This window comes from Leptopilina heterotoma, unplaced genomic scaffold, assembly GCF_015476425.1.
Source record: "Leptopilina heterotoma isolate Lh14 unplaced genomic scaffold, ASM1547642v1 Lhet_297, whole genome shotgun sequence".
NCBI classification, from domain to species: Eukaryota; Metazoa; Arthropoda; class Insecta; order Hymenoptera; family Figitidae; genus Leptopilina; species Leptopilina heterotoma.
Genome location: NW_025111001.1, coordinates 327,575 through 339,330, shown reverse-complemented (window position 1 = coordinate 339,330; position 11,756 = coordinate 327,575).

Sequence of the window (11,756 nt, the reverse complement as noted above, 5' to 3'; positions counted from 1 at the left end):
CTATTTAATGGTCGAAGTAGTTGCCCAAAGTAGTTTTACCTGTTTCGAAATATTTAAATGTTCGTGATTTATAAATTATTAAACCTTTAATGTTCTAATTATCATTCTTATTGGTAATTGTTTTGATAGTAAGTACTTATTGTTATCAAGTATCCTTTTTGTTAGGAAATACTTTTAATATTCGAAATCTTCCAAAAATCATTTTAAAATTTTTGTAATATTTAAAATGTCTGTGTTAAAAAAATTGTTTAAATTTTAATGTTTTAAAGAACTTTTTTGTTAGTAATTGTTTGTTAGCAAGTATTTTTGTGTTAGCGAATACTTTTCAATTTTTGAAATTAACCACAGTAGTTTCAAATTTGTTTAAATATTTAAAATATTCTAAAAAGTGTTAAATATATAATTTTAAATTTATTGTTATAATAAACTTGATTTTAAGGCAAAATCCGTTTTATTATATTTTAAAATATTATTTTCAAATACTACAGAGTATTTTTTATATTTTTTTCTTAGGAAATATTTTTCAGAGTTGAAAACAGCTCAAAAAATAATTTTGTCTAAATATGGTTAAAATGATTGGGTTATCCAAATGATTTAAAGCACTTTACTTTAGGTCAAAGCACAATATGGCATTTTTCAAAATAGTATTTTCATACACTTCAGAGTATTTTGGTTTTTTTCACGAAGTACTTTTCTATGTTAGGAATTGACTAAAACACTTTAAATTTATTAAACTAACAAAAATGTTCTAAAGTATTTTATTACATGTTAAATTACTCTTTGGCGTATTTTTAATTAGTATTCTCAACTACTTTAAAGTATTTAAAGTACTTTTTAATGTCAGAAATTGACAAAAGTACTTTACTTTTTTTTTTTTAAATAGTTTATTATAAGTTAAAATACGCTCTCGCATATTTGAAAGTAGTATTCTCAACTACTTTAGAGTATTTTAGGTACTTTTTTAACATAAAATACTTTCCAAAATACCTAAAATTTTCCAAAAACTGTTTAATAAATTAAGCTTAAAGTACTTTGGAAATGTAAAGAATTTTATTAAAAGTTAAAATACTCTTTGACGTATTTTAAATTAGTATTCTCAACTACTTTAAAGTATTTTTTCTATGTCAGGACTTTTCAATGTCAGGAATTACCAAACGTATTTTTAAATTTCTTTAAACATTTAAAATTAACTATAATAATTTGAATGTTCTTTCATTCTTTCACTTTTTTTATCCCTCACACTCTGAAGCTGTCTTTTGTTTATACTTTTGTTTTTTGTTATCTTTAAATAAATTGTATATATTATATTATTTTGTTATAATTATTTTCATTTTATAATTAATTCAAAATTGTAATGACAAATAGAAATCATCAGAATTTTTTTCACTTCTTTTCATTAAAAGACTAAAATTTTGTTAAATATTATGTTTTGTCAAATTGAAATTATGCAGATTTTTGTTCTTTACTTCTAAACAAAATTAGAAAATTGTTAAACAACTCTGATTAAGAAATAGAAAATTTATTTATTTTGCATTATTTTTGTTTATGAATGACAATTTTTTTAACAAAATTAATAATTTGTTTTAGAAAAAGAAGAAAAATATCTGCACAATTTCTATTTTTAATCTTATTTTTAGAAACGTTCAAATTATTTTCATCATTTTAATTCAATTATTATTTTCTAGAATTTTAAATTATAATAAAATAATTAAATGTTTGCATACAATTTTATTAAATTTTTTTTAAATAAATGAATTTTTTTTGAGAAATTTTAAAAATAGTAGATATTGAAAATCATTGAAATTAGAAATTTTTTTGAAAATAATTGAAATTAGGACAAGAATATTTTTGACATTTATGAAAATAATTGAACTTTGGAGAAGAATTTTGTTATTTATAAAGATAATTGGGATTTTTACGAGAATTTTTTTTTAATTTTGAACATAGTTTCCTTAAATACTTAATAGAATTTCTAGTTTTTCAAAGATACTTATTAATACTTTTATATACTTTTTAGTACTTTTCAATATTTTAGAATACTTTAAAATATTGGAAAGTATTTAAAATAGATTTAAATGTATCTAAAGTTGTTTTAAACTTGTCGAATTCATTTAAAAATATTTTAAAGTATTGAAAAGTATTTAAAGGTATTTAAAAATGTTTATAAGTATTGAAAAGTATTTAAAGGTATTTAAAAATATTTATAAATATTTGAAAGTGTTTAAAAAGAACATTGAAAAACAAAGTCTTAAAGTATTTATAACTTAAACGTGTTTTTGATAATATTTTTGGTTTTAAAATTTATAAGTGATAGATCACCAAAGAATTCGTAGCAATTTATATAATATTTAAAATTGAAGGATGGCAATTGAAATATTAAATTAAATATATTATTGTTAATATACTTTATATTACATTTAAAATATACTTTTAATGTTTTTAAAATATATATTAAAAGATGTATTTTTTTGTCTTTTTGTTTTAAAATATACTTTACTATTTGAAACAGTACAGATTTCTTGTTAAGTGCTTCAAAGTATTTTCAATTTTTTTTAAAAGTATTTCTTATTATTTTAGAAAATTCCACATAATAAAAAGTATTTGAAATTAGGAAATTCCTCTTAATGAAAAAGTATTTGAAATTAAAAAATTCTTATCGAGTATTTCACTGAAATTGATTGAATGAAAAGAACATCATTTATATTATTTATCTTTTAGCGAGAAATTGAAAGTTTGTCTAAAACATAAAATTGAAATGTAACGCGAATCTGAAAATATTGACTCAAGTGTATTATGTATTAGCGAAGGAGATGGATGGCCGTATGTATATAGACTACTGGAAGTCAATTTGAAACTGTAACGAAGTTATAAGACTTCTTCCCCTACAAAGTTTATTACATTTTAACAATGATTTTTTTTGTAGAGAGAAAAAATTGAAAAAATTGTCTTGGATTTTCGTTAATAAAATTTTAGAAGCAATTGCAAAACAGTTTTTTTTTAAATTTAAATTAAATCTATATTTAATTTATAAACTTTATAGAAATTTATGAATTTAGAAAATTTAGGAAAAATTATGTTTTAACTGTAAGTGCTTTAAGACTTTGCTTTTGCACTGTATTTATCAATTTTATTTATTTATTAGCGCTATTAAACCATAAGTGCTTTAATAGGATGTGACTTCTAGATCTCTAATTTTTTACACCATTTTTCTCTCAAAAATCAGAAAAATGGTCGAAAAATTAACATTGAAGATCTAACGATCTTCAATGTTAATTTTTCGATCATTTTTCATGCTGATGAACAGTTTCATGCTGATGACTTATTATTTTCATGGAGTATTTATTTTAAAAATAAAATTTTCGAGTTTCAAATAAAATGTCGAGATCTGAATAGGAAAGATGCAGAGATTTCGTCTTGAATTGAGTGGATAATTTGGAATTGACACTAGAGCGATATTCCTTTGATTAATATACGAAATGAGGATAAAAAGATTATCAATTAATTTTAGTCGGAAGTTTTATGTTTGTCACGGAATTACTTTCTTGCGAGGTATACAATTAATCGTAACTCATTGACTGGGTTGTACGAGAGAAAAAAAAGAGTGAGAGTAAGAGTGAGAGAAAGAGAGAAAGAGAGAGAGAAGAATTCATTAATCTTATCGTTACAAGCTATACCGCGTGCGAGAGAGGTGAAGAAAGTTGTGTATTTATTTCTTCAATGTATATGTTAGGCTCAAAAGCCGAAAACGGCCAATGGCCGGAAAAAACAGCCAAACCTAGTTTTGGCAAGTGCAGTTTTGCCAAAACTAGGTTTGGACGTTTCACTTCGGCCATTGGCCGTTTTAAATTGACAAATCTAGTTTTGGCAAATCGACATTTGCCAAAACTAGTTTTGGCAATTTAAATTTGTCCAAAACTAGTTTTGTTAATTTAAATTTTGCCAAAACTAGTTTTGTCAATTTGTCATTTGCCAAAACTGGTTTTGTCAATTTGACATTTGGCAAAACTAGGTGAGGCATTTCAAATTGTGAGAAATTGAAAGAAAGAAAGAATAGAAAAAGAAAGACCGCCGTATTAATAGGAAATTTGTTTAGAATTAGCATGTACTTATTGTTGCTATTTTGAAAACTTAGATTATTTTTTCTATGTTTGGGGAGTTTGTTATTAATTTATATAAACAATTATTAAAAAATGTTTGTCATTACTTGTATGTTTTTTATTTTGATACTGTAATCCACGGTAAAGAAAATAAGCCTTACTTGATAAAAAAATATTAATATTAAAAAAAGTTACAAGGGTTTTTCTAAGTTAAACTTTAACTGCTGTTTTCTCGAAAACTTGTTTTCGCACGTAAGGTCCCTTTTCATAGACCAGGTCACATATTGTTTCTGTATTGAATAATTGTGTGTATGAAATAAGAAATCGTCAACAAGGTAAATTAGCCTGTGTAAAGATAAATTAGTCTGTGTAAAAATAAATAAGTGTTAAAAAAGTTTTTTTAATTAACTTTTTTGTGCAAAATATCAATGGATTTTTGTTAGAGAAATTTCATCTTATTGTAAATAGTATTAATCAATGACACATTTTTAAATAAATATATTCCTATTGTATAACGAAGCGGTCTTTCTCACAATTTGAAATGCCTCACCTAGTTTTGTCAAATGTCAAATTGACAAAACTAGTTTTGGCAAAAGTCAAATTGCCAAAACTAGTTTTGTCAATTTAAAACGGCCAATGGCCGAAATGAAACGTCCAAACCTAGTTTTGGCAAATGTCGATTTGCCAAAACTATTTTTGTCAATTTAAAACGGCCAATGGCCGAAGTGAAACGTCCAAACCTAGTTTTGGCAAAATTGCACTTGCCAAAACTAGGTTTGGCTGTTTTTTCCGGCCATTGGCCGTTTTCGGCTTTTGAGCCTAACATATATATGGAATAAATTATGAAAAACAGAAATCGAAAGACGCATTGGAAATAAACAAGTCTGGAGGGGGATGCTATATATTGATTCTAGTGAGTTATATATAACTAGCAAAATTTTACAAAGCACGCAAACGGTCATAGATAAATTATACATCCACTGCCACGTGTTTTACCAGAATGAGATGTCGTTGAACCGTTCGCTCCATCGATCCATCAATATAAGTAACTCGATTATCTTTTGTCCTTTTTTCGTATATATACGATTTTCTATACATTTTATTCGTCTTTTGTATTTTGTTGTTCAACTGATGTTCGATAATTACTCACCTGTATGCGTTTTTATAATTAGAAAATTATTAATGATGTTCCTATATATAATTAACAGAGTGGAGGAAAACAAAAATTTATGCCAATCATCGTTGCGTGTGAAGGGGGAAAAAAATTTCGTTTTATATAAAATTTGTGAAAAGTTGGAAAATTTTTGTTTATTTGTAAAATTTTCTTCTTGTTTCTCATTTCTGACGAGTTCAACATTGAAATGTCCAAATGTTTTGAATACTCAAATGAACGAAGTGATCTTTCGATTGAAATAATTTGAAAAATTACTGACTGCGTTGACACTGTTTATTTTATGTTGAATGTTATCCAAAATGTTAGTTATTTTGGAATTTCAAAAAATAAATTTTTAGTACCTGTCGCATTATTAGACTAATAGAACTTGAATTAATAAGTAAATAAATTTCGTTTATTTGATCGAACGCTAAAAATTTTAGAGACATTTCTTTTTAGAGAAAAAAAATTATTTGTTGCTTAATGATTTTTTAATATATATTTATCTATTGATTCCAATATTCTACGTTTATAATCAACGATTTAGAAGAAGACATATTTTTTTAAACAAATTTTGTATTATTTTTGTTTGGAAAATTTGTAAAATATTTTTCTGATCAACTATTTTAATCAGAAAAATTTGGAAACAAGAATTTTATTATTTGTGTAAAATATTTCTTTTTTTTAATTGTTGATTTTAAACTTTGTAAACTTTATCCAATTTATTTATATTTATCTACAATAAAAAAAATTATATTTAGAAATTTTTTTTAGTTAATAACTCTTACTGCGAAGAATTACTTCATTTTTTTAGAACTGTTTTTGACTTTTTCCTATCTATTGTTACATCATTGTTTTGAATTTTTGTGTTTCGTGTATCAAAATTTCACTTTGGAGCATTTTATCCCGAAATTATAAAATACTTTTACAGGATATTTATTTTCTTTCTCTGCAGTTTAAAATTTTTTTCAAAATGTATTTTTGAGCTAGACTTTTAGAATACTAGTTAAACTATAAAACTACTAAAGTTAGACTGTAAAATACTTTTACAAGATATTTATTTTATTTCCCTGAAGTTTAAAATTTTTTTCAAAATATATTTTTGAGTTAGAGTGTTTTAACTTTTTCTATATATCATAAATTTACAAAAATCAGATGACAACGATTTTTTTAAAGAGAGTTAAAAAAAGATTTTTAATTATTTAAAATTCATGTATTCAAATCTGAAAAATTTGTTAGAGTTTAGTTTTAAATTTTTTTAAATATAATCTCTGGAAAATAATCATGCAAAAATTCAGTTAAGTTCACAAATTTAAAAAAATTCTCGTCAAAATTTTAATTATCTTTATAAATAATAAAATTCTTGGCAAAATTTCAATTATTTTCAAAAATTTTCCTCAACTCAATGATTTTCAATACCTATCTACTATTTTAATAAAATTTTCCAAAAGAATTCAATTATTTAAAAAAAATTTAGTAAAATTCTACGCGAACATTTAATTATTTTCAAAAAAAAATAAAAATTTCACTGGAATTCTATTATTTAGAACTTTTTAATAAATTTCTTCGCAATGATTCCATTATTTTCATAAATATTAAAAATTTTAACAGGGATTTAATTATTTTCATAAATAATAATTTTTTTTTAGGAATTTAATTATTTTCGTAAACAATAAAACTAATCGCGGAATTTAAATTATTTTTAATACAATTTTAATCCAATTCCTCGAAAAATGTAAGTGTTCTTCAAAATTTTATTAAAATTCGTCAAAATAATTCAATAATTTGAATATTTTTGATAAAATTTTTTATGAGAAGTCAATCTTAAGAAACATTCAGTTATTCAATAAATTATTTACTTCTGTATTTAAATAATTGAATTCGTATAGAATTTTCTAATAAAAATTTATTTAAAAATGAATTTCAGTTAAAATATATTAAGATCATTGTAGCATGAATTTTTAGAAACATTTGAATTTTGGAGAAGTTACAAATGATTGCAGAAATTCAATTATTTTCAAAAGTATAATAAAATTCTTGACCAAAATTCAATTATTTTAAAAAATTTTTAAAATATCGTCAAAATTTCAATTTTATTTTTATAAATATTAAAATTATTCTCCAAAATTCAATTACTTTCAAAAATTTTAATGAAATTCTTGTCAAAATTTTAATTATCCTTATAAATAATAAAATTATTCTCAAATATTTAATAATCTTGTTAATTTTTTTGAAAAAGTTTAATTGATTTTTTTTTTGGAATTATTTGAAGTTTTTATTTTCTAATATATATTTAATTGAAGAATTTACGAATAATTGAAATTTGTAAACAAATTGAAAAACAAATTGATTTGAAAATTTTCAAAGAACTGTTTCAAACATTATTAAAAAATAAAAATAATTAATACAAAGAAAAATTTTAGTTAAAAATTTTAAAAAATAATAAACGAACTAAAATGATGAGAATAACTTTGAGTCTTATTTGACTCGGACTGGTTATATTTTTGTCAGTAACTGGTTCGAGCATTGTAATTTCTTTACAAAATTAATCAATATTTAAAACCTCAGTCTAAGAAATTAGTGTATTTTTTAATGAAATAATTGTCATTAGTAACTTATTTATAAAAATAGTAGTTAAATAGTTAGATATAGTGAAAAACGTGTCAAAATTATCAATAGTCGCGTGAGTCCGAGACTTGTTTTCTCGTTTAACTGGTGTGTTTTTTTAATTGCTGATTACAAATTCAATTGAAAATTTCGTATTTAAGTTGATAATATTTATTATAATTTACTTCTTTATTATATATTTTTGTATAACAAATATTAGTAATTTAGTACCTATAAAAAGTATTAGTATAAAAAATATTAGTATACAAAGTATTAGTATAAAACTATTAGTATAAAAAGTATTAGTATAGAAGTATTAGTATAGAAAATAGTAAAAAAAAAATCGTTTTCCTTAAATAAAGAATCTTCTGAATTAGAAAAAAGAGAGGGGAAATATTATCATTTATTTGCGCAATAATGCACACCTGCAACACATTTTGTCTCTTGTTGAGAAATATTCACACTTTTATATATATTTATGTATGCGCCCTATAAACTATTTTTTTTCTCCTTCGTAGTGTTGAAGGCATTTTGCGAGGAAAGTTTCGCTCCCGTTCATACATTTCTCCCGCTGGCATCGGAGTTCGAAGGAAAATAAGGGTAGTTAAAGTTCGAATGAGGGACGAGGTAAAAGTAAAAGTGAAGTGGGAGAATGTATCAAAGAGGGTAGAGGGAAAAGTGTACTTTATGTATTATATATACATATATATATACATGAATGTGTGCACATCATGAAAAGAGATGGATGGGGATTAAAGTTTACCGGTCAGTTGGAATTTATATCCCCACCTATGGCACTCATTTAAATAGCGGTGTGGTTAATAATTTCTAAATATATAGAGACGATAAGGTATAATTTTCTTATTCGATGTTCAATTGCAGATTAAACATCGTTCTCGTTACGTTGACTTAATCACGTTTCAAGATTAAGCATTGTATTTTCGATTAGTCTGAATGACAATATTGATTAATTTTAATGACGTTTTTTTCTTATTGTTATTGGAATATTTATTTTTTACGCGTTATTTGAAGGAAAACATTTTTGTTTTCAATTCATTTTCACTTGTTTTTTAGAATTTTTTATTTTAAATTTTATTTTTTATTTTCAATTCATTGAAAATTTTCTTTTTGGAATTATTATTTTTGAATATTTAATTCACGTTTGTCACCAATTTTTATTACATTTTTTTTGCAGTGTTGTTAGTATGAAATTGATTTATTTCTTCATCGAATTAAAAATTTCAGCAGCAATATTGCGTCACGTATTACAAAAATAAATTATTAAGATTCTGAATATTTTATTTTATTTTTCCTTTTTAATCAGAATTTATATTTTTATTATTTTGTCAGGAAATTTAGAATTTAGTTCAGAATTTATGAATTAGTTTTTGCGATAAAATCGTCAAACTTAAGATAATGTTGAAAGAAGGGGAAAATGTTTAATAGAAAAATTGAATTGAGGAAATTTTTCTTTTTATGTCGGTAATATTTTGCTTTTGAATAGAGAAAACTTTTTTTTTATAACATTCGAAAATGAAAGTTTTATCAAAAAAGAGGGTATTATGATGAATGCTTCATCGAAAAATGTAGGAAAATTGATAAATTAAACTTTTAGTTTTCTTTCTCGTCTACAATAATGGAACTTGCATTGAATTAGATGGAGTTTTTCTTTAAATCACATTTATCAAAAGGCAAAGCGCTGTTAACGTTTTTCATACGGTCATTTATTTTCTGTGGACAATAAATATTTTATATTCACTTTCAATTGAAAAATGTTTCATTACATTTGCTAATGAAATATGTTTCTTATTTTTTAATGTCGAAATTTATTTTTCAATTTAATTTGTCGCGCTCCAAAGAGAGATATTCAAAAGGCGAAGATTTTTTTTTTCGGAGCGCAAATAATAAAAAAATTTTGTTATTTAAATTAAACGGGAAATTTCAATATTTTTATTTGATTTTTATTTAATTTTCGAAAATTGTATCGCATAAAAAGGGACTGAAAGTTTGTTGAATAAAAATTTGATTCAGGAAGTTTTCTTATAACTATATCTTATTTGCATACGTGATATAGAGAATGGAAGAAGAAAGTATTGAGCATAATATATACATTATTGGGAGGCAACTATTTTTTTAAGTTTTTATTGTCAATAAATTTATCGAAACGATGCTGCTCCAAGAATGACATTATCGTTATCAATATTATACGAAATCGCGTGACAAGTGCGCGGAAAGTTGGAAGGCCGCGAAGCGTAACGTACACTAGTCCATTGAATGCAGCAGCTTGAGGCCTAATTTGCCTCGTTTGCTTTTAAATTATGTATAGTTTGTCGAGGGACGGGGATTTTTGATCGAATACAATTTTCGTCTACCTGTAACCACCGACAAAACGCACCTCTCTTGCGTGCAGACTTCAAGATGCACGCGCGTATCTTAACAACTTGTTAAACTATATACAAATCCCCATATAAAACAGGAAAAGAAAGCGATTTTCACGGAATAAAAAAACATAACCCCTGAATTATTTAAATTAAATTTCCTATTGTAGTTTTGTGACGAAAAAAAATTATTTCGTATGGGTTAAAATTGACTGAAATTAAATATAAATGAATTATTAATAAATATTTATAGTATATGGAGTGTATAACTCCTTTTTCATTTTAAGCCAAGTATAATAAATTAAAGATTTCCTTCTTTCTTGTGGCCTAATGGCTTAAATATTATATTATATTATATAAGCCATTATGCCACAAGAAAAAAGGAAATCTTTACTTTAATAAATATTTATATTTATTAATAAAATAAAGTTAAATAAAATTAACTAGGAAATTTAAATTTTACTCAATTAAATTTAATTTAACTAGGAAATTCATTTTTTTAAATTTATTATATTTATTTATTTTTGATAATTTCATTTTTGATTTACTTTTTTAAATTAATTTTTGTTATCATTATTACACTGAGAAAATAATTTACTTGAATCAAACATAATTATGTTTTCTGTACAGTCAACAAGAAATTATTTTTGAATTAAACATAATTATCTTTTCTGTACAGTCAACCAAAAATTATTTTTGAATTAAACATAATAATTTTGATTCAATACATAATAAGTTTGATTCAATAAAAATTACGTTTAATTCAATTATCAAATATGTTTGAATCAAATATATTTTTTTGGTTGGCTATTTATTTTTGGATTAAAAAATTTTTTATCAGCGTATTATTAATTTAAAAAAAATGAAAATTTTGTTTAAATTTTACGAATTTAAAATTAAAAATAATTAATAATATAAATAGTTTATCCGCTAATTTTTTATTCTTAATGAATGAAAAATGATTTAAATTCAAGAGATTATTTTAATGGGTTACGGAAAAATTTTTTAAATCTGATAATCTTCGGCTGATTAACAATTCACGAAAGCATCTTGAACTCACTTGGAAATATTTTTGATTTTTTGTTTTAAATTTAAATAATTTTCCGTGAGAGGAAATTATACAAGAAATACATATATAAAATATAGAAATATGTAAAATATAATGTTCCTAAAGTTTTGAACGTTGAAATGAACGACGGTATTTTTTTACTTCTTTTACTTTTAGTTTCTTTATAAAAAAATTTTCTTGTATTTTAAAAATATGTATTAATTGTTAACTAAACAAATGTTTCATTTTAATTAATTTTCTTTTCTATAGGCATTCATTTTTCAAAATATTCAAAGGGGAAAATGGTTTCGTTTATTTTAATGTTTGAAACTTTAGGGAAATGAAATACAGAAATATATAAAATATAAAAATATATCAAATACAGAAATATGGAAAATACGGAAATATTTAAAATATAGAAAAATTTTAAATACATAAATAAATAAATTACAAAAATATATAAAATATAGAAA